Source organism: Pelodiscus sinensis, chromosome 12 (genome assembly GCF_049634645.1).
Source record: "Pelodiscus sinensis isolate JC-2024 chromosome 12, ASM4963464v1, whole genome shotgun sequence".
NCBI classification, from domain to species: Eukaryota; Metazoa; Chordata; order Testudines; family Trionychidae; genus Pelodiscus; species Pelodiscus sinensis.
The window spans coordinates 35,670,540-35,695,348 of NC_134722.1; positions in this window are offsets into that span (position 1 = coordinate 35,670,540).

Below are 24,809 nucleotides of genomic sequence, written 5' to 3' on the forward strand. Positions count from 1 at the left end.
ATACAGACTCTTTGGAGAATCTCAGTGTGCTTTACAAACATTTCCCTTACATGGCAGGTATTTTACAAACTGAGCCACATAGAAGTGATAAGACTTGCTTGCAATCATACAAGAATGAACTCAGATCTCTTGACTGCCAGTCGTGTGGGAAACATGTAGCAATTCTCATGATTTCATGCCCTACTACAGAGGGATAAGACAAAGAATTTGGACACATTTTCTTTGTTTTATGGAAGTGGTTTTTATGAGAAAAAAAGCAAAAAGCAAACCTTTGGGCAACAGAACCAAATTTTTAAAAGCAGCCTATGAAATTATGCCTGCAAAATGCACTGTTGCTCACATGCAAAGCATGCAGTTTTCACATCTTACAGCAAACTGAAGTGGGTCAAACACCACTTTAATATCTGGCTTTGAGCTTCCACCACAAAATATGCAGAATTGATTTCACATACTTTCAAGAACGGTGCCATTCAACGTGAGGATTTCAATTCATAACTGACTTTTAAGAATGTATGAATCCGCTGCTAATTAGACACTTTCTAAACCTGGCCTCACAAATAGAATCTGAAAAGTTTGAGGTTTGGGAAAATTAATTTCAAGATTCCTGTTAATGATCTTTCCAGGGAGAATGGCTAATTTCAGGAGAATGTAGGCAGGGAAGGATCAAGGGATTACCACTAGCCATTGACAAGGGAATGGAGGGAGAGACTTCACAGTACTAGGAATGCCTTTTAAATGGTAAACGCTGCACTTCGTAGGGTCCAGTGGATAAATTAATAGCTCCCAATGCACTAGAACAGATCACACCAAAATGATGAGTCTAGTGCAGATGGTGGAGCAGGCTGAAAGAGGAGACCTATACATGTGGGAGCAGATACAAATCTGGTTCCCTGGTTCCTGCTGGATGACCACTCCATTGATGGAAGCAATAGGAGCCTTTTAGAAGTTGGTAGTTGGGTATGGAATTTCCCCTCCAGGCTGCATGTCATATCTGGCAAATTTTACAGACTCAACCTATGAATCTAATCCTTTTGGTGCGGATCAAAACTGCCCCCCCCATCCAAACCTAGGACTTGACAGGTCTCCATTTTTATAAAAGCACAAATGCTGTTAAGATGTTAAGCAAGATACTAGATGCCTGATGTTTATGTTCAGAATACAGAATTTCTCAGCTGGGATGAGAAAATTCCTTCTGCAGTAGCTCAAGATTTTGACATTAGCCCCCGATAATTTTGCCAAAGAATAATTAGGAAAAAACCCCAGATCATAGCTTGGTTTGCAGATGGTTAAAGTGATTATATTCAAGGCATAAAGTACTAAACAAGACTGTTTTAATAAAAAAATTCAACATGAATAGTTATTGTTCTGGTTTATGCATAATTTGGATTGATTAATATAATTGACAAAAAAATGCTGACCTGTAAGTGTCTCTTCTTAAAAACAAGATGCTTGCGGTCATACTGGTGGTTCTTCTTGCCCTGGTGCAAGATGGAAGAAAGGAGAGCAGATCTGAAGAGGACCCAAAGGGTCTTTTTCATTGTTCCCTCTCACCAACTGGGGGCAGAGAGAATGTTGTTCTGGCTGCCTTTTCAGTGCTGGAAAGGCTCTGATTTATGAAGCCAGCTGTGTTTTGTATCCAAAGGAGACCTGCCCAGCTAAGCTGGGAATGCTGACAGGGCTAGATTCTGGTAGCACATCTGTAAGGTGCACATGCAACCCCTTTCTATGGGAGGTGTAGTAGAAGCAGGAGATTACACAGTCTAGGGCCACCCAGAGACATTCTGCTTCTCACTGCACTCAATCAGAATGCCTCAAGCCACCTACTCAACCACTACATTGCTCACCATGCCCAAGCGTGGCTAATGCACTTCAAGGCACAATTTAGCCTATGTAGTTTCTTTCTACTGAAGACTGATTCTCTACAAGTTTTCTTGAAAAGATCACTGCCTGATGGAGCGTAGATAATTTGGAGGGGTCTACACTTCTCTTCCCTATATGTATATGCAATGCCTATGCAACCTTTTATCCCAGGAGGCATACCTGGGTGGTCAACAATTGCCTTTGATGTCGACACCCGCGCGTCCAGACTACTGCGCCGAGCCGACAAACAGCTGATTGGCTCAGCACGGCAGCCATGTAAATTTAAATGAAGCAGCGATTATTTAAATCACCGCTTCATTTTTCTATGCCTGGTAGCCTAATCTACATGCCTCTGGCGACAGAGGCATGTAGTCTAGACATACCCTCTACGGGTACGTCTATCTCTCCTTCTCTTGCTGAAAGGAAAATAGGAAATGCAGTCTTTGAGGTTTTCCTTGTTAATCCAAATTTCTCTTCCTCAGCAGCAGTCATAAATTGAAGAGCCAAGACTTTAAGTTATTGATACAAGCTACAAGGATTCCTGGCAAAGTGGAAGGGGCATCAGTTTAAGAGAACCCGAAAGCTCCCAAAATGTTATGAAACTGAGCTTTGTGAAATGCAAAATTTTCAGTTTTCAGACTGGGCTATTATGACTAATATAACAAGGCCCTAGTCCTCATGGAGGTAAGTGAAACAGTTTCAACTTGAAGTACCAGGAGCCCTCCTCAAGTGGATGCAGGAAAGACTTTGACTTGTGGCCAGAGCCAGTTCTTTGTCATCAATAGGCTATGTACTAGTCCCTTGAAAAGCAGAGAGGAAGCGAGGAAGCTCCCTATCTGTTACTTTACTGAGTTTTGTCAGTGTGTCTGCCTCTTAGAGACAATGACACACCAGTATTCCACTTACGTAGCAACAAACCAGGAAGGGAGTAGTTGCAAAAAGGCACTGCAAAAATATTAAAAGTAAACATCCAGGAAAATTCCTTACAAGTTTCAGTTTTTCCAGAGTTGCCAATTACTCTTTATACGATTGAAAAGATATTTAAGGGCACGTCTAAACTAGGGAATAAGGGTAGACATGCCCTTAAATAATAATTCCTGAAATAACTATTTCGAAATAGTGTCTCCATAATACAGGGAAGCCTCAAAATTAGTCCTAGGCAGGCTCCCTTAATGTGGACATTCTACCTCGACTTAGAGCCCCAGGAAGTACCGGGGAATAGTTACTTTGAATGACTCTGGGCAGTAGTTCTTTTGAAATAGCAGCAGTGGAGTGACCACACTACACTGTTTCAAAATAAAAGACCACAGTCTACTTTGGAATTGTTCATCTTTCATTTCACATACCATTGCTTTCATGTTAATTATGTCTTCAGAACTCATCAATATCTACGTATCTTGATACCTCACATTGACTTGTGAGCCTCACATTGACTTGTGAAGTATTCCCTCTTTCTGGAATTATATCGTAAAAAGCCATTGCAAGAAAAATCAACCAACTCCTGTAGATTTCCAAACCTCGCAGCAAACCAATAATTGAATGTGATGCACAGCAGCTGGCATTTCTACTTTTACATCAGATTATAACTTTGCTCAGAATGTTTTACACATTTGGCAATGCACTAAGGTCAGCTCTGTTGAGGAATTTGTTCTAATTTGCTTGTTATATGTAATATGAATTAATTATAAATAAGTTGTTTCTTTTTTAAATTAAAGTTTCACAACATTTTTCCATCAATGGGCCCAATGTTATGAGATCTGAGATCAAAAACATTCAGTTGCAGAAACTAAGGTCTGCCACAATGAATTTAGATGCTGCAGCTAACCTTTTGACAGTTCACAGTAGACAAGGAAGAGATGAACTATAATGTAGCAGCATTTGCAATGAATGTTATTTTGAAATAACTACTCCCCAGAGTCATTCAAAGTAATTATTCCCCAATGCTTCCTGGGGCCCTTAATAGAGGTAGTGAAAGACAGAAAATTGTGTTTGGTGTAACTGCCCTGATATAGTAATTCAGTGGAGACTTTGGGGAGGCAAATGATAATGGAAGTCAGAAGCTGTGGCATATATAACTATGTAACTAGAAAGCTATTTTCTATGTACCGTGTTTTAACATGCTTGTGAGTTGGCTCAAGATGGCTACTGTTATTGAAGGTGACACATACTGTGCTCTCTTCAGGAGAGTTAATTTTGTACTTCTATTATTGTTCCCAGGTGGGCAAGCTTTTTCGCCTGCAGGCCACATCTCGGTATAGAAATTTGATGGCAGGCAATGAATGCTCACAAAATTGGAGGTTGGAGTCTGGAAGGGGGTGAGGACTTTAGCTGGAGGTGCAGGTTCAGGGGTGGGGTCATGGATGAGGGACTTGGGATACAGAAGAGTGCTCTGGGTGGTGACTGAAGGGTTCAGAGTGCAGGACAGGAATCAGAGCAGGAACAGGGTAATGAGGTGGGTGGGTGGGGTTTGGGGTGCAGGCTCTAGGCAGCGCTTACCTGAAGCGGCTCCCAGAAACAGCAGCATGTCTCCCTTTCAGCTCCTAAGAAAGAGGTGAGGCCAGGTAGCTTTGCACACAGACCCATCCATAGGTGCCAGTCATGCAGCTCCCAGTAGCTCTGGATTCCACCTAATAGGAGCTGCAGAACTGGTGTTTGTAGGGGGCAGTATGTGGAGCCCCCTGACTACCTCTGCATGTAGATGCCTGAGGAGGAATATGCCACTGCTTCCAGGAGCCATGCAAATCCACAACATGCACAGAGTGGGGGCAAACCTGACTCCATGCCTCATCTGGAGCTTGAAGGCTGGACTGAAAGGTCTGATTGTCCAGAAGTGGCCTGCAGGCTGTAGTTTGCCCACCCCTGCTTTAATCTAAAATGAAAGTAATCTGGACTGAAACCACATTTGCTCTGTATCAACATATGTATTAAGAACTCATAACAAGAAAACAACAGAAGAGTCCTCAGGACTAGCATCACTTACCCTCCTTAGAATCATATGATCTTTACCTGCCACCAGAAGTTGGTTGTAAATGTAAGTGTCCCTTTACATGCCCAATTTCACGTTCTCTCTTGTAGCGCTTCATTGTAGGGTAATACTATTATGTTAGAACAAATCTGACCAATAACAGCGCCCTTCCTGTATAATATATAGAATAAAGAAATAACAGGTCCAGACTGATACATAGGTTCGCTCCAGTGGAAATGAACTTGTTACATAAATATTATTTAGGACTTGAAATGAATGCATGCGTCAAAAAAAAGTAAAGTGTTTGAGGAGCAGATTTCTCCTCTTCACGTACACCAGTAAAGATTCAGAGGTTACCTGGCTAATTGAATTCTTTCATAATTCCCCTGCGTTGAGTTTATGGAATGATCTGCCATTCGGATAGAATGGAAACTATGACCACAATACTGCAAATTAAGTACAAACACTTAGAACGGTGATCTCCAGTGGAGCTCACAATGAATCTCTTAGATGCAACAACATTGCTAACGCTTATTTAAGTTTTAAATATTTAACACTGATCTTCAGTGTGTAGCTCAAAGAGGCCATTATAGCTCAAGGAATAGGGTGGAGAAGAGGAAGGAAGGGCCTGAAACAAGGAAGTAGGAATCTAAAATAAAACTATGATGGATTTAGAGTTGCTTGGTAGAAATTTAGGAATCACTGATTATTGGGATGTTTACTGCATTCACATATGGGTTTGGTTTAATAGGGGGCTATATGGAAGAACATGAAGGAAGGAATAAAAATAGATTGTTAAAGAGTCATACCAGGATGGGACATGGCACATACACACTGGAGATCAAAAGAATTGCATCAGGTTTAAAAAGGAACACTTTTTTTTAAAATTGAAATGAGGTGCATGTGTAGGTGAGCAGGTCTGAGAGGCAGATATTCACTGGGATTGCTGAACTAGTGAGTATTGCCTTGAATAGAGATGCAGCAAGCCCTATAAATGCAATGGGGGTGATAGTTATCTTCTTAGGGCTGATATTAAGGAAACGTGAACTTTTTTAAAAAAGTGTCCATGAAGGCAGTTGATCCAACATTCAGTGTTTTATATGTTGGGATAATGCTCAGATCCTGTCCCATTTAGAAAAAAAGTCACAAACATACCTCATTCAAAGTCCAAAGTCTAGCACTGACTTCAACTGGCTTTGATTCAGGCTGTTAGTAGGGCCCTAAAATACAGTATGTATTAAAATCCATTATCTGCTATAAATCTTTGTTGAACAATGTTCATTAGTACTGAACTACTTACTACTTCTGAGCTATTTCAAGCTGCACCTGTTGGGCAACTACAGAGCAAGTTTGTTTTCAACCCCATTTGTAGATTGCCACATGCCCCCTAAAAGCAGGGGGTGGGGAAATATTTTTTGGGTTGGGGTCCACTGACCCATAGGGAAAAAAAAACCACCACCAGTCTTGGACTGCATACAAGTGAGAAGAAAAAATAAAATCCAGACTCCTCACTGATGTGTCCCCCAACTGAGAATCAGAAAGACACCTCACATTCCCCTTGCACACCAGAGCCTACGAGGGCCCAGACTAGTAGATTTTGTGTGCACCAACCTCAAGAGGGGGTGGTAGAGGTTGGAGTACAAGTACAAACTCCCCAATACTGGGGAGGAAACCCTGAGCCTCAGCAACTGGATCCAGGCAAGCTGAGGGGCTGCATCTGGTCCTGAGGTTCCCCACCCCTGCCCTAAAGGCTACCAGAGAATTGGTTGCCTTGCTTTGGTTCCCTGGTGGCTCCACAACTAAATGAAGGGGTGCATATAGGTAAACTGGTTTACACTTTAAAAAAATTGATTGTTATAGCAATATCAGTAAGGGGGAGGGGTGACTTTTATAGACATAGCTATGCTGATAAAAGCCTTAGTACAATTAGTGGTATGCCACTTCATATCACTATTACGTATTTTGCTTTGCCAAACTAGAGCATGATATTACTGCATTTAGATTAAAAGAGGATTTAGGATTACTGCATTTAGATTAACAACATAGTTAAAGCCGCAAAACCTAAGTTCAGACAATGCCAGCATCTTAGGTGTCAGAGAAATAGAAGTGACTTCATAATGATGGTAGATGTTTTTTATTTTTGTTGAACTAATTTCAGTTGATGACAAATGATCAACTGGTCTGTATAATTCTACACAGCAGGGGATGTTCCTGATCACCTGTTTGCTTATCTCCCATATACAAATACATTGTCATTTCTAAGGGTAAAGAGGTCAGATTCTCTGTACCCCTTCATTTTCTTTGCTCTTCTTGGGGCATTTAATTCCCTAACAGTGGATTGAAGCTACAGGAAAAAAAATGCCAAATACTTTTCCATTGAGATTTTAAAAAGTGTTTTTCTTCAAAATGTCTTCCAAATTGTTCAATTTTTGACCAAAAACTGTAAACAAAACCCAACATCCTACCTGCCCACCCTATATAGGTTTTATCTAGATTTCAAACACCAATTTGTGGGGAAAGTTTTAATTTTTTTGATGAAAATTGGAAAATGTCAACACAATATATTTTCCTCATGAAACGGAGAAAAAAAGTTCTACTACAGACAGTCCAGCTAGAAATAAGGACAGACCAGGAGTAGATGGTGGTCCTAGATCTCCAGTCTCAGTTTCCACCAGTACATGACACTTAGAAGCATCAAAGCAAGCTGTACTCTGTCTCTCTGGGTGGGTGTGTCTAGACTACATGCCTCCTTCGACGGAGGCATGTAGATTAGCGAGATCGGAAGAGGGAAATGAAGCCGCGATTAAAATAATCGCGGCTTCATTTAAATTTAAATGGCTGCCCCGATCTGCCGATCAGCTGTTTGTCGGCAGATCGGGGGAGTCTGGACGCGATGCCCCGACAAAGAAGCCTTTCTTCATCGACACAGGTAAACCTGGTTTCACGAGGCTTATTTTAATCGCGGCTTCATTTCCCTCTTCCGATCTGGCTAATCTACATGCCTCCGTCGAAGGAGGCATGTAGTCTAGACACACCCGGTATGTCTACACTAGCTCATTAATTCAAGCTAGGTAGGAAAGTCAGGCAACTGGAGTTGCAAATGAAGCCCAGGATTTAAATATCCCGGGCTTTATTTGCATGTTCCTGTCCGGCCGCCATTTTTAAATCTCCCCTTAGTTTGAACAAACTGCCCGCAGCTACGTGCGGCAGTTTAAAGTTAATCCGAACTAAGTCCTTAGTTCGGATTAACTGTTACTCCTCGTGGAATGAGGAGAGAGGGAACTCAGTCCCACCCACTTGCTGCAGGCTCTGGCCCAGGGACCCATGTAGCAGCCACTAGTGGGGCTCTTTACCTTATCTCCACTGAATAGCAGCCCCTCCCTGGGCCACTTCCCCAACTACTCCCTTGGTACCTCCTCCCAGGCATCTTGGAGAAAACCCCGGCCTGTTTGTGGTCTGACACTTTCATCTTCACTCTGTGGTTCCTCTTCTCCTTCCCCAGCCTTGCCTCAGGAGAAGGCTTTTATAGTGGGTCCTCAGGCCTTAACTGGTGGCAGGTATTTCATTAGGCTGCACTCCAGACTGGCTGCTAATGAGTTTCAGGTGCCTGCCTGATCTGATGGCTGAGCAGCAGTCTCTGGCAGCCTACTCAGGGAACATAAATCCACACACCCAACTCTCCGTGTATCTGCCCTCCACCAAACTTCGGCAGCCCACTGCCACACTATATTCACAAATTAGTTGATGTCAGATTTCCAAGAATACCTATAACTATTTTTATCTAGCTTTCTCTCCCCTTTTCCCTTCCATTTGTAGCACATTTCCCTCTTGGCACTATTTACAGCTTGAGGGTGCTGAAGAGTAGAAAAACAGTGCTAATCCTCTTCAGATATACATGGCATTGAAAACTCTCTGGGGATCTACTCTACCTCTGTCTCCAACTCACTATGGGTGCATCTACACTACAAGCCTTTATTTCAAAAGAATATCGAGCTCCAGGATGTCTTATGGTAACTCATAGTAATCCTCATTTCAGGAAGAGCAAGGGAAGTCAGAGGATGAGTGCTCTTCCTTAGACTTTCTGCTGTGTAGACAGTGCCAAAAACCGAATACATCTATTTGACTTAAGCAATGCAATTGATGTAGCTGAAGTTGCGTAGCTTAATTCAACTTTCACCCTGCAGTGTAAACGTACCCTGATGGACCACCTGAAAGCACATTCCCCAGTGCCTCAGTTTCTCCATTTTGTAAAATCTGTCCTTACGAGAACCATGTTTGCACAATACTTAAGTTCTACACAAGAAAAGCACTACATAGATAGCAATTATTAGTGCATGATACCATTTCTACACCTTTCTTACCATTGAAAGAAACGTTCTCCACCATTCTGCAAATTGGGCAATACAAGGTTAATGGCTGAACTCATGTTTCCTACAAAGTTACACTAGTATCCCTGTCATGCATTCTTAAATACATTTTGTGTCCAGCTCCCAGTGTGGATTTTCAAACTACATTAGATTATTTCTTTCCTAGTACCTTACACTAATCCCTTTACCATCAAATGCTAATCAACAGAAAAATATAGTTCTTGTTCTTGGGCATGTTAATGTAAAATAAGAACTGATTTTATAAAACTATTCTTTTAATTATGTACTTGGGAAAGTGCTTAGATAGATGAAAATTAAATAGATCTAATGAAGTGAAATGGAGTGGTAAGTTTTAATTAAACAAATTAGAAAATTGGCAGAAAAGATATTAAGTGATCCTTTGAAATGGAAATGGTACACTTAGTTTTACACTCATGTTAAGAACAGTGGATAAAATACCCCCCACTGTGCCCTGGTAAATTATGCTGGGCAGACAAAGCGTGTGCATACACACACACACTCTTAATTCCATGAAAATCACAGAAAAAATGACACATTTTACTTGTGCATGCACCTACTTTGTGTTTCCTTCCCACAAATATCACAGGAAATGAACTTGTTGGAAAGTAATTTTTTAGAAACATTGAATTTTGAGTGAATAATTTCTATAAGCAATTTACCAGCTGCAAACCTTAGAATCACTACAATATTTAGAAACCTCGGTATAAGAGTTATGCCCACCCAATCACAGAACAGAAACATCTACATGTATACCAGATGTCTAAACTAGCCAACATAGCTTAAGTTTTGATCACTCACAAGTAGTCCTGAACCATCTATGGACTAGAATACTTACTGAAATTATCTGGTAAATAATTTTGAACAATAAATAAATTCACAAACCCGGCTGCTATTCAGAGAAGTGTCAGAAACACAAAAATAGACTATATTTGTGAAATAAATTATTCACTAGCTATTATTTAATCAGTTCTGCTTGGACACCTGCTACTTCAGCAGCTAGTGCCCCTAAATATTATCAAGTGAGATGACTTGCCTTGTACTCTAAAATGGTCAGAGATGTGTTCTTCAGTGTTATCACCGAGTCTTGCAATTTTATCATCAGTATCATGATTAGAGATATTCTCAGACCTCCAATTCCCACAATATGTATGTGAGAATCTCAGCTTTTATTTCTTTTTTTAATAAGTAATTTTACAGCCCTCATGGTGGCAGAAGCAAAGGCTTTAAAACAGAAAACTTAAAGGCTCAACACCAAAAGACAAATAACCCTCCCTCAAAATATCTCAATTTTTAAATGAATCTCATTATTTTTGAATTCTTGGGGTTGGCAGTATTAAAAACAATGGGACACTATATTTTGTCTGCAGCTCCATAGGATCATCTCAGCCAATAGATGATAGAGAGCCAGGGAAAAACTGCCTCCCAGTTTTGTTTGGATTCCTACTGATTCTTATTTGTATCTGTAAGTTGGAGATGTCTATCCAGTAGGTTGGTGGCATTATTATCCCCCATTCTTTCAGTCAGATAGTTATCCTTCTCAAGACTTTATTATCAAAACTTTTAAACTGCATCCTTCACAACAGGAGAAATGGAACCAAAGCAGCTTCACAGGGACAAACCAACCCCCAGCTTGGAAGTACAACACAAGGGAATGGGATGCAGGTTCTTTATTTAAGGCTTCCCTGAGCCCTTCTTCTTGCATTTCCTACATACCTTCTGTTACTCCACTTTGTCACCTGTGGCAGGTGGGGTAGGGGGATAACTTGCTGGAATGCAAGCAGAATTTCTGGATACAGCCACAACCTCCAGATAGAAGTTTGGTCTAACAGATCTCTTTCCCAACATTTTTTTCTTTTGTCCACAGTATTTACATTCAAGCCAGGCATCATGTATATTCAAGCTCAGCCCTGAAGATATTCTAATGACAGAAGTCCTTCCCCCCAGATGTATTATTGACCCTGGGTTTCATAATAAGGGAAGACAGAGGTGCCTTCAGCACAGATAGCTCAGCAAGAACTCTGATAACACGACTCCTCCTCCTCTCCCAGAAAACAGTCAAAATTTTCTTTGTGCTGTTGTTCTGGTGGGTCCCCTCTCAGGTGAAATTCTCCACTTTATAGTCCACTTAAAACCCTCAAGAGAGGAATTCACTGAGGCTTTGTGGTGGGCATTTGCACAGTGGTACCCAGGATCCCTGTGACTTCAACATGCCCCTCCTCCCGCTCAGACTGGATTGATGAAACATGAGCACCAACAAGATAAAGAGCTGATAACAGCAACCATCTTCCTTGCTTGAGATACCTCTCGCTCACTACTACTAACATTTTAGCATGTAGATGTATTGCCCTCTAGCAAGGACCATGCAAGGACAGGGAGAAAGACTTCCCTGAGCCAAACAGACTGGCAAAGATACGAAAAATCTGAAAAGACAAAAAATGTAGTTGAAAACATGTAATGGTGATGCAGTGAATGAAATCCCTTCACTTTCAGTCTAGATACTGTAAGGCAAGGTTGGGGAACCTTTTTTTTTTTGGTTCAGGGGCTGTTGACCCCCAGAAAAATCAGTTGGGGGCCACACACAAGTGAGAAGCCCCGACCAAGAAGGAGAAAGACACTCCCCACATTCCCCTTGCACACCAGAGCCGGGGGGAGGAGGAGGGGAGGGGCAGGCTAGTCGATTTTTGTATGCTCCAGCCCTGTGGGTGGGTAGCAGGGGGGCTGGTGTACCAGTGGGGGCTCCCCAATATGGGGGTATCCCTGAGTCTTGGGGGCTGAATCCAGGCAAGCCAGGGGCTGCATCTGGCCCCAGGACCTAAGGTTCCCCACCCTTGCTATAAGGTACAGTTATAGGCTGTTATGCCAGCCTGCTAACATATTCTTAAAGTTAGGCATCTGCTTAAGTGTTTTGCTGAACAAGGATGGATGACTGAATCAGGGCCTTAATAAGATATTGCCTATGACTTTGCTATGTTATCCTCAAGGCTGTTAGAAGTTAGTGAAATCAGATTAGGTAACAATGTGCTTAAACACTGCAGAACCTTACAGCAATGACAAACACTGATATCTTTTCTCTTTCTATTTTGCTTTTGACCTTGAAATCAGTGGAGCATGAGCCAACAACATTGATGCTCATTGTTCCTAAACCCAATTTTAATTTTAAAATAGGAAATATAAGTTTTCTACCACCTTAGTCCATCTAAAATTTGTTATTTCGCTCTCTCTGCCAGTTGATAGTATTGCAGATTTATTAATGAACATATCACATTGTACCATATGTGCTTACACACAACTTTCAAAACTCCCCACAAATATACAATGGGTGTATTTTAAAAGATCAATTCAGTTCTAAAGCTATTACTTGTTCATTGTAGTCCCTATTTTGTGCACATGGAATATCACCAAACCATGCAATCTCTTTAAAAGTGGCATGGGCTGCTTTTTAAGGATCTGAGATTGAGATGTAATGCTTTGAGCATAGACTTTGTGCTTTAGCCAGTAATCAGGGAGTTAAGTAGATGCTTAAAGCAAAATACGTGCTCATGTCCCTTGCAGAATTGTGGCCACAGTGTTTCATCTTGAGTTTTAGAATCAGTGCTAAGTGTTACTGGGGCAAAATAACAATGGCATAAATAAAGAATGTGTGTTCAAGTCCTTGTACAGCTATTACTTTGCTGGAGTGTGTAACCACAATCTTAAAGTCACATCATGAGAGAGCCCCAGAAATCCCAGAGACACAACCGCTTTCCTAAAATTGAAAAATATATATTAAAAAAGTGTGAAAGGTTTTCTTTTTCATTTCTTTTTTCTCATTCTTCCCCTCCTTCAAGCAATCAGTACATTGGTTTTGGGGGGAGAGAGAGAGAGACAGAGAGCTTGCCATAAAGCCCAATGCCCTGAAGACCCTTCAAAAAGATTTAAAATAAATGTTTGACTCTCTTCATAACGATTTGAGCTAGGAAGTCACAGAAAGGTCATATCACAGAGGGAGTGGCTCCTGAGGCAAAGGGAGCCTTTATTACTTTAACTGACCTCCTCCAGGGCTATTTCATATACATGATCTAAACTATCCAAACCAAGTGCAGTACAAGTAAGTAAATGACCACACTATCTGGGGCCAGATTTTGGCTAGTCATTTGATGTTGCTTTAGCTCAAGATCTAGCACAGCTAGTCCTTTAATTCAATATTTGTAATATGTTGAGCTGTATCAATCAGTTTTTGTCAGTACAGCAGAGTAATTAGAAATGACTCTAAGGATCAGAGAGTGCAGAGTAAAGCAGTCTTCCCATCCCCCTCCCGCTCCAAAAAGGTTTCAGGCTTAATTATTGGATAAGCAGAATTAAGTTAGTTTTACATATTGTTCTTATATTTGAAACAGTATTCTTTGCATGTGTTTTAAAATCTACCCACCAGAGATGAAACCTGACTTGAGTGCTGCCACCTTTTGGCTATATTGGGCAGACACAAGAAAAAAAATGCGTGTTTCGAACTAAGCATGAGAAACAACCCTTTTTTTGGTAATGGCTCAGCATTTTGCATCACATTCATTCTGTTTAGTGCATCTTGCCTAGTGATTGAACTTTCTTATGTCACCTCAACCTTGCTATTGTTTTCCACAGGTCTCAGAGGAGACAGAATGCTAGGCTGCCTTTTTGTGTTTAGTGACATCTTCCTTAGGTGCATCCTTTCGCACTTAGGTACCCAGAACTGAGAATGCTTGGTTTGTGGTGAAGCCTTTCCCTATTAACAATCTGGTATGACTGGATTCATGACTTGAATGGATAATTGCACTGTTCTAAGTGAACTGAATCATACTTTCATCCCTACTCATTGCCCACAAAGTTTGATGATATATTGAATATTAAAAAAATACTTCCCCTTTATGCAGCACAATTTCAACAGAAGCCCACAAGCCTTTTCTGAAGAGAGACATTTTAATAAACATAAAACCTCAGACATGGAGAAATTAGTGCCTATATTTCAAAACCATAGACACATGTACAGAGCCACTTGCACTCCTATCTAGGGGCCCAAATGAGAGACTGGCTCCTTGGGACTTGGAAAGCTGGTTAAGGACTTATTGCAGCTGTCTGAGAGCTCATGGTTCTTACACAGTCTGACTGGGTAGACACTTTCAGAGAGAACCACAAAGGGACACTCAAGGTCTGTCCCACATGCTCTGCTCAGCATCAGTGGCCTCATAGCTGGGAGTCAGCCAGATGTGCAGGCTAAAGTGCTCAAGCAGCAACCTCTCACTGGCTGATCACACTGGCTGATTCAGCACACTGCATAAGGACCTTCCCATACATTTGTGTGTGTGCGTGTGTGTAAACGTGTGATCACAGGAAGATCTCACCTAGCCATACTGGATTTGTATAGGAGGCAATAATTCAAGGAAAGGAGGTAGAGGGCGAGAGAGGTTAATGACACGTCTACTTTATGAGTTAAGGTTACATTTATTAAGGTTGACTTTTTAGCACCCAATTTTGGGAAGTCAGTGGTGCCTGTCCCCTCATAAGCTAGAATCTGCCGTAGTTCGAAGAAGCACGTCCTAGTAGTGTGGCTACCATCGACTTTGAGATTGATACACAGTGAGTAGCTATCCCACATTGCCTATGCCCCTTTGCATTCTGGGTTATGTTCCCAGTGCACACTGGGACCAAAACTGTGCAATGGGAGGTTCTGGGTACATGTGATCAGTGTCCCACAATGCACTTATTGCCTCCCTCCCCCCATTGCTTGAGAGCAATGGCCAACAGTCTTTTCATGCTCTTTCCCCCTTGGTTATCCATGCAGATGCTATAGCAGTGTAAACTTGGAGCCCATCATGGATCCCACGAGGAGTAATGGCAGTTCGAATTAGAGATCCTAATTCGAACTACCTACTCCATGCCGCATGTAGCTGCGGGCACAGAGTTTGGACTAAGGGGGATTTAAAAATGGCAGCGCCCGGGAAGATGCAAATGAAGCCCAGGATATTTAAATCCCGGGCTTCATGTGCAACTTCTAATGCCTATATTAGCTTCCCTAGTTCGAACTAGGGGGCTAGTGTAGACATACCCTGACAATCAGCAGTGACTGCAAAACTTCCATATGCGTAAGGCCACTTTCATGGAAGTTTGCAAATTGCTTTCCCCTTCCCTGAAGCACAAGAATACCAGAATGAATGATAGTGGAGAAGTGAGTGGCAATTTCCCTGTGGAAGCTTACAAATTTGAAGGACAGTTTTATGAATGACTAGTTTTGAGAGTCATGCATGTTGCTCACAATGAGGTGCCTCTGCATTCAATGCATTTGCCTGTAATCCTCTCTGCCCCCACCTTTGAAACAAGCAATAAAGAGATTGTTGCCTTTCTATTTGGGGAACACAGCAGGGACAGGAGTCCAGGGTGGGAGTTTCAGGGGGAAGGAGAGGCATCAACATTACAAGAAGGACAGCCTTTTGCGTCACAATGCATCTCTGGGAGTTGAGGCTATGAAACTCTGAGGAGGGAACATTGGTCCACAGGAGTGGGACGGGGGTCCTGTGCATATAGATCATAGAATCCTAGGGCTGGAAGAGATCTCAGGAGTCATTGAGTCCAGTCCCCTTACCCAAAACAGGACCAATCCCAACTAAATCATCCCAGCCAGGGCTTTGTCAAGCCAGGACTTAAAAACCTCTAGGGATGGGAATTCTACCACCTCCCTAGGGAACCCACCCCAGTGCTTCCCCACCCTCCTAGTGAAATAGTTTTTCTTAATAACCCACCTAGACTTCCCCTATTGTAACTTGAGACCATTGCGCCTCATTCCACCATCTGTCACTACAGAGAACAGCCTCTCTCGTCCTCTTTGGAACCTCCCTTGAGGAAGTTGAAGGCTGCTATCAAATCCCCCCTCACTCTTCTCTTCTGCAAACTAAAAAAGCCCAAATCCCTTAGTTTCTTCTCACAGGTCATATGCTTCAGCCCCCTAATCATTTGCATTGCTCTCCACTGGATCCTCTCCAATGCATCCGCATCTGTGGTGTGGTCCCCAAAATTGGATACATGTGGCCTGATCAGGGCCAAATAAAGTGAAATAATCACTTCTCTAGATCTGCCCAAAATGTTCCTCCAAATGCACCCTAATATGCCATTAGCCTTCTTCGCTACAAGGACACACTGTTGACTCAAATCCAGCTTCTCATGCATTGTAATCCCCATGTCCTTTTCTACAAAACTGCTGCTTACCCAGTTAGTCCCCAGCCTGAAATAGTGCTTGGGATTCTTCTGTCCCAAGTGAAGGACTGTGTACTTGTCCTTGTTGAACCTCAGCAGATTTCTTTTGTCCCAATCCTCCAATTTGTCTAGGTCACTCTGGACCCTATCCCTACCCTCCAACATATTTACCTCTCCCCCTAGCCTAGTGTCATGTGAAAACTTAGTGAGGGTGCAGACAATCTCCTCATCCAACCATTAATAAAGATGTTGAACAAAACCGGCCCCAGAACTGACCCTCCAGGCACTCCACTTGAAACCAACCGCCAGCCAGACATCAAGCCATTGATTGCTACCCATTGAGCCCAATGGCCTAGCCAGCTTTCTATCCACCTTACAGTCCATTATCCAATCCATTCTTCCTTAACTTGCTGGCAAGAATACTGTGGGAGACCATTTCAAAAGGTTTGCTGAATTCCAGGTATATCACATCCACTGACTTCCCCATGTTCACAGAGCCAGTTACCTCATCATAGAAGGCAGCCAGGTAGGTCAGATATGACTTGCACTTGGTGAATCCATGTTGATTGTTCCTGATCTCTTCCCTCTCTTCCAAGTGCTTCAAAATGGATTCCTTGAGGATCCCCTCCATATAGGCTGCCATGTGGTTCACCACATCCACCATGGATAACAATACTCTCTCCTGGTGCTTCACTTCCAGTTCCTTGCATGATCTCCTTTCCTCATGCTCTGCTTGCATCCTCTCCAGCTGCATATTCCTCCACTCGCTTACACGCTCCCAGTCCAAGTGGGCGCATTGCATTTGCTTCTTGAACATCTCATCCCTAGTCTATTTTCCGCTGCAGATTTATGCCAGGCAGACAGCTAGAAGTGCTGAGGGAGTACACAACAGGCTCACTGCTGTTCCCAGTGTAACAAAAAGTGAAGGGCAGACTTTACAGGAGTGACATCGTAGAGCATAACACCTAATTGGTTAGAATATAATAAACGTCTCTCTAAAGACAATAGGGATGTGTAATACACAAGGCCACAGTTATGCTTTTAAGTGGTCACTATGCAGCAGGTACACCTCAGCGCTCTTAGGGGAGTCACTGGATTTGGTTTGGTGTCAGGCATAATAAGGAACAGGCTGAGGCATGAGCCTTGTGGGTGGGAGGGGTCCAGGAGTGATGGCAAAGCAGGGGCTCATGCAGCGCCAGTGTGTTTGGCACCTCCCGTTTGCTGGAAGAGTGCAACTTTCCTTTCCCACAGGAGCAGGTAGGTGGGAAGGGGAAGAGGGTCCAGGAGCGATGGCAGAGCAGGATAGTGGTTCTCATGGCATCTGTTTTTTCGGCACTCTGGGAGAATGCAGCTTTCTCTTCCTGCAGGCGTAGACAGGCAGGTGGAAGGAGGAGGTATGGGCATGTTGGCAGGGCCGGAGAGGACAGGGCAAGGCAGGGCAGGGGCTCAAGCCACGCTTCATTGGGGAGGTACTGCTGTGTTATCAGCTAATAGCTAGTGTTCTCTGAACCACACAGAGTGATGGGGAGCTGATGCTGACTGAACGTGGCCAGAAACCTGGATCTTCTGCTGCAGTGCTTTGTGCTGCAATGACAACAGACCACTCACTGCTGGCTTGGCGTGGCAAGGTATCCTACCCTGGAGCATGGAATAAGGCAGGCTCCCTAGAAACCTTGTGAGAGGGATAAAAGAGCTCCTCCATAGGAGCTTTATGAAGATGTGCAGGGAGGATTCCTCCACCATCTCCAGACATGTTAACAAGCAGTTCTTGGGACCACCCCCACCTCCCACTGTGTAGATACAGTAGCTGCCACAGATCACACTCAGTTGCCTTAGCATTTAGCAAGATTTTAAAAAAAGTGAACTCACCAGAAGTTTTCTCCCTGGGATCAGTGCCCGATTGTGAGATATCCTGAGAGGAAGGCATTGTCACCAAGGACATAAAAATGTCTTGTCACTGGGTGACGATGGTTACCCCACTTGCTGCTGACCATTTTCTTCCTCCTACTACTTTTTCTCCTCCTCCTCCACGCTGCTGACCAAGGCTGCCTGAGTATCTTGGGAGGAATCCCCAGACTGGTCATGGAAGCTGATTGGGTCCCCCACAAAGGTTGCATGTTTGTTTCGTGTTTGCCATGATGACCCAGACTATCTGTTTGCTTCCTTTGTCTTTCAGTTCGACTCCCTCAGCTCCTTTATTTTCATACGACACTGCTGGCATATCCTTTCTCCTCCATGCCTTTTGCCATCTTGAAATAGACATTTGCATTTCTTTTGCTGGTTTGTAGTTCTGCAAGAAAAGGTTCCTCTCCCCATACAGCAATGAGGTCCAGGATCTCCTGCACATTCCATGCTGGTGCTCGTCTGCAACCCTAGGAACTTCTGGAGTTCATGGAATTCATGGTGAGGTATATTGCCTGCTCTGAGGTCTGCTCACCACACTGGTCACAGAGAAAGTGAAATTCAAATTTTCCTGGGTCTTTTCCTATTCACCTGAAGAACAGTAGCATTCAAAGTCATGTGGAGAGTGGTCACGGTGGAGCACCTCCCAGAGGCCAAGAATATCAACTTTCAAAGTGAATTGAGTCATTACTTTTAGTGAAAGAGTAAAGAAATAAACTTTGGCGGCTCTTAAAGTTGACAGAATGGACTTGGGAATATGGATTCGTTGTTCAGAAAATCGACCTAATACAGCTAAGTTTGACCTAGGGCACCTCTAATTGTGTAGCTTAAGTCAAAACAGCTTATTTCAACTTTTGGTGCTGTCTACACAACAGTTATTCTGAAACAGAGTGCTCTTCCCCCTTACTTCTCACACAGTGAAGATTACAGAAGTCTGAGTAAGAAGCCCATTATTTATTTTGAAATAATGGGCGTGCTGTGTGGACGTAGCCCTAACCTCCCAGTGTAGAGAAGGCCTACAACTAAGCAGAGGCGTTATTATCCTTACATATATGAACCTGGGAGAACCTCACTCAATTCCGCTTAGATGAAGGTTATGGAGAGGCACAGTCTGAGTTATCTAGCAACTCTGTGATGAACTAAATAGGTAGGCTGTACATATGTTAAAAATACATTTTAAGTTCTTTTTAAATTGGCTTAGGTTTTGAGTCTTTGAGGTTCAGGTTTCTAAGCTATTCTCTTCAGTCGTGTCAGCTAGACACTTACCTTTACAAAAAATGAAAGTAGATATTCCAACTGAATAACATGACTTTGGGAGCTGCGGCTTTAGGAAAAACACCAGGCATCACAAGACTTGGCATTACCACGATATAAAATTGTTACATTTTTAAAAGCCTGTGGCAATAGCTCCTCAGGAAATTTGAATATAAAATAGCATCTAAGAGCTCGGGCAGTAGCATTGGGTAGACTCTAATGACTATATCCCCATAGAAACCTCATACCCACACACTTTTGAAGTCTCCAAACATGACTTGAGTTCTTATAATGCTACAAGCAACACAATCTTATCATATGCTTTTATTTAATGAGAAGAAATAGCTTACACTACCAGGCTTGAAATGAAATGTATCCTGTCTGTTCAGGATGGACTGCTCTGGTAAACATTAAAAAGGAAGGTAAGTTTTAAGTATCCAGCTTTAAAAAGTCCACTAGCTAAGCCTATTTCACCCCCAGCTATATCTTATTTTTAAGAAGGGAAGACAGGCTGAATTAAATTGAAAGCTCTCTATTAAACAGTTAGAATTTTCACAGAAGTTTATTGAGTAAAAGTCCAGAAGAAACTGCTCACTTTATTTTATCCACAGAAACCTATTTATAGGAGCTGAATTCTAATAAACACAGATTGCAGTGCAAAGAAAAAAAGGTCAGTAGTGCATGCTCAAAGCTTTATTGATGTCTTGTCAATCAATCTTTTATTTTGTTGTTTAAAAAAAATTTAAGGGAAAAAATGCATGTAAGCACTTTTTCTTCTAATAGCAGATTTATTGAGCATTTCAACAAATCAGCTCATGGATACAATAAGCAATGACAGCCAATTATCAACTTTGTGTTTTCAGGTCAGGTTATAAATTGACCCTGTGTTCGCTTCTCCTCTTTCTGGGGAATAGCTAACGCCTTTTCAAATATAATAATTTCCAATAAACTTTTTTTTCCCACCTCTCCAACATGCTTGAGGGGCTGGCTAGCTAGGAAAACAAAGTAACACATTTTGACAAATATATACAGCCCAATATATTGTCTTGCTGTAATTTAGTTAAAACAAAGCTGACCACTTTAAATCAGAGGGTATGAGCTGTGAATGTTGTTGAGAAGTTTAGATGTTGGCCTTTAAGGCATAGGAATTCTTCCTTAGATAATTTTACAGTGTGTGTGAATGCTATGTAGCCTAATAACAGATGTAGGCCCTCATCCTGCAATTTGTAACATGCAAGCACACTGCTGGGCCAACACAGAGCATTGCTGACTTGAACTTACATTGACACTAAAGTCATTAGGGGTTTCTGCAGGCACAGTCCACCTATACATAATAAACAACAGAATCAGGGCCTTAACCAGCAATTCTTAAAAGACCATGCGAGCTACCATATTTATTCATTACCATTCCATAATCAAAAACACAAAATAAATATAAACATCTGCAACAAAATTGTAACACGGTAATCCCCAAAGTGGATCAGGTCCAAGATCCATCTAGTTCAGTAACCTTTCCCTGGCAGCAGTCAGCAATAGATACTTCAGAGGAAAGTTCGAGAACTTTGTAGGAGGTAAATGTGGGGGTTAATCTGTTAATTCCTCCACCCTCAATTTGGTCTCAACCTAAAGGTTGAAGTTTACCATCTCTTTCACAAAAGTTTTATTGGCGTCAGTGATGATAATACTGGCTATTCTTGGTAGTTCTATAAATGTCTAGCCCATTTTAAAATCTTACCAAGTCCTTGGCTTCAGTGACTTCCTTGGGCAATGAGTGCTCCTATGTAGTTACACATATGAAACAGCATTTCCTTTTATGAAATTTAAAATTCCCACCTTCCACTTTCATTCCCTACTCCACTTCCTCTTGTGTTATGAGATAGGGAGGAGTTCTATTCTCTCTACACTTCTGATACACTTTTATCAGGTCCCCACTTGTTCGTCTTCTTTCTAAAGCAAACTACATGCCTTTCTAATCTCTCTTCATACGATCTTTTCTAGAGCCATGCTTGTACTTTGTGACCTTCTCCAAACCTTCTTCACTTCTGTAACACCCCCTTTGAGAGGAGGTGACCAGTATTAGACACAATATTGCAGATGTAGACATGCCAATGACTTATGAGTCTTTGCATTATTCTCACTCCCATTACTTATGCAACTAAACATTTTGTTTTGTTTTTTGAATGCAGCTTCACATTGAACAGAATACTTTATTGAACAGTCTATATTGATACCAAGTTCCCTTTCTTAAGTTTATGCAGTTAGTGTAGCCTGTAAGTCTAACCTGGTCCACTAGCCTGCAAACTGATAGATTAATCGATAAACTGTTCAGTTTTCATGCTATTCTAGCAGTAACACAAGAGCCTACAGGGACCTTATCCTGTAAGAAGTTAGCTTTGGCAGCAGATAAGTTGATATAGTAGATATAAGACATATTTTCTTTGTCTAAATATGGTATTATAGAATTAATATACCAGTGCTTCAGTTCCACCTGTCAGCATTAACACTGTATAATTAGTTATTGGGTAAACTTGCAGCTCCCTGATTAAATGGCTGAACTCTCCCTTATAAAGGAAAAGAAAAAGAAACACAGAAGTAGGACACAATGCCACAACCAACAAATTTGATTCATTGCAAAGTCATATTAAGTGTTTCCCAATAAACAGATTTGTTAATCTGTTTTTTTCCTCTTCATTATTTAGTCCCTCTTTTCAACCTCTCTTCATGTACAAAAGTAAAAACTAAGGAAGAATGCCTGGTTCCTTAGGTGATTGTTGTTTTGTTGATCAAAGACGAGGACACTTTCTCGGGGAGGGGGGGAAGGGTTGGCATTTTTTCCACACACAAAAAATTGAAATATCAAAAATGTGAAATATCGGCAGTCAGTATAGTCCAAAATATGAGCACAAATCGTCCAGTATGATCAGGTGAGCATATACCTCACAATAAATTGCCTGAGTTAACAACATCCCCAAAAGAACAGGCAGATCCCAGCTTTCGTTGTTTCCTTTCTCTGTGTTTTGAATATTTTTGGTAAAAACTGTAGAATTATACTGTTGATATATTTCTCTTGCAATTAAAATATTTATCAGGTTTCAGAACAATTGTTATGTTGGGATAAAACTAATATCTATATTGCACAGCAATCTGCAATGCTAACATCATTTGGAGTTATGGGACCTTACTAGGGAAAATTCAAACTTAGGACATAGCATAATTGACATTATTGACAGAGTGAGGTTAATCTTATTTTAATAAATCAACTTAAAAAGCAGGACTTTTTTTTTCCTACTTGGTCTCTGCTGCAAGGCTACCCATTTTCTTTTATTCCACAAAGCATAAAGCAAAAATGCCATAAGGAACTTAGAAAGTATAAAGATTTAAGTCTGCTCTTTTTAAAGGTAAATTAAAGATGATCAGACTGATCTACTGTACAAACTGAATTGGTTATCAAATTGGAATCACTTTTAGAGTGAAATCCTGACACCATAGAAGTCAATGGCATAGTTCCCACTGACTTTAATGAGGCCAGGAGATCACCCTTAGTATTTTGTTCATACTACCCTAACCTAAGATAGATTGATAATGAAAATGTCTCAGGATTTTCTCCAGTTCACATAAGCATCCAAAATTTCAAATGCATGCAAGACATTTATCATGAACTCTTTTACTCTGGAAGCAATAGAAGAATAAGATTTTTCTTTCACCATTACCAATACTTTATTCTTTCCTTGTTTCTAGAAGCTCAGAATATATACTGCTGTCATCAAAACCAGTGCCAAATGTTATATATGCCATTAAAGAAAAGTGGATCAATTATTCTCCCGATATTTTATATAGAATTATAGGGCTACATGTCACTGTATGACATGAGTTGCAGCAACACAGTGTGTCTATAGATACTTATATGTCCCCCATGATCACAGTATCAGAGCTCTTATAAACTTTGATGTATTTATCTTCACAATACTCATTTTACAGAAGAAGAACAGTGAGCTAAGTGACTTGCTCAGGGTCACACAGGAAGTCTTTCGAAGAGTAGGAAACTGAACTCAGGTGACCCAAATGATAGGCCAACCAAATAACTCCTGGGGCAAGAGCCTCTGTGACTAGAAGTGAACTGGGGGCACATGTAGCCTCTGGAGGATGGGCGACTGGGGGGACCTGTAGCATGGAAAGAGGGGAACACAGGACTCCTGTCATGGGCAGCTTGAGGGAATTTGTGAAATAGAGGGGAAGGGAAGGGGGATGCCAAGGGAACTGTGAGGAGAAATAGAGGGGAGCAAGGAAGCCCTCAGATGTGCAAAGAGCTAGGCCTTCAGTTGCAAAAAATACACAATAAATTAGACATTTACGTGCCTGACATTGAAATATTTCATTTCAATTTGTTCAAATGACCCAGAATGCTCTGTTTAGAGTTCAACATTAAACTGCATTTTTCCATTGTGGAAGCTGAAGTTCAGGAACCCATTGGCCCCAATAGCCAGATTCTCTGGCTTAACTATACCTCCTAGGATACACCCAGAATCATGCATCTCCCATAATCCACAATGCAGAGCTGGGTCAGAAGGAAATCTATATTGCATTATGGGTGAGATAGTCCTCCAGGGATCTACCATAAACCAATTCACTGATCAGGAAATGCTGCTTGAAGTAAAATTGGAAATTTTCAGCAAAAGTAGATTTTGTGGAAAATGTATTTCCCATCAGAAAATCCTTCTAAATGAAAATTCCTGACTAGCTCCCCTTGTGATACAGTCAATGAAAAGAACTGCTGGCCTGGCTCTCCTAGTTTCTGACACAAAGGGTGTGTCTAGACTGGCAAGATTTTGCGCAAAAGCAACTGCTTTTGCGCAAAAACTTGCCAGCTGACTGCACTGGCCGCTTGAATTTGCGCAAGAACACTGACTTTGTAATGTACAAAATCAATACTTCTTGCGCAAAGTACAAGATTCTTGTGCAAGAGGGCTTTTTCCTGAGCAGGAGCGTGAAAGTATTTGCGCAAGAAGTACTGTCTTTGTACACTACAAAGTGAGTACTTCTTGCGCAAATACTTTCAAGCTCCCGCTTGGGAAAAAGCCCTCTTGCACAAGAATACTTGCGCAAGAGGGCCAGTGTAGACAGAAAAGAACTGTTTTGCACGAAAAAGCGCTAAAATGGCGATCGGGGCTTTCTTGGGCAAAATCGCGTCTAGACTGGCCACGGATGCTTTCGCGCAAAAGCACTTTTTGTGCAAAAGCATC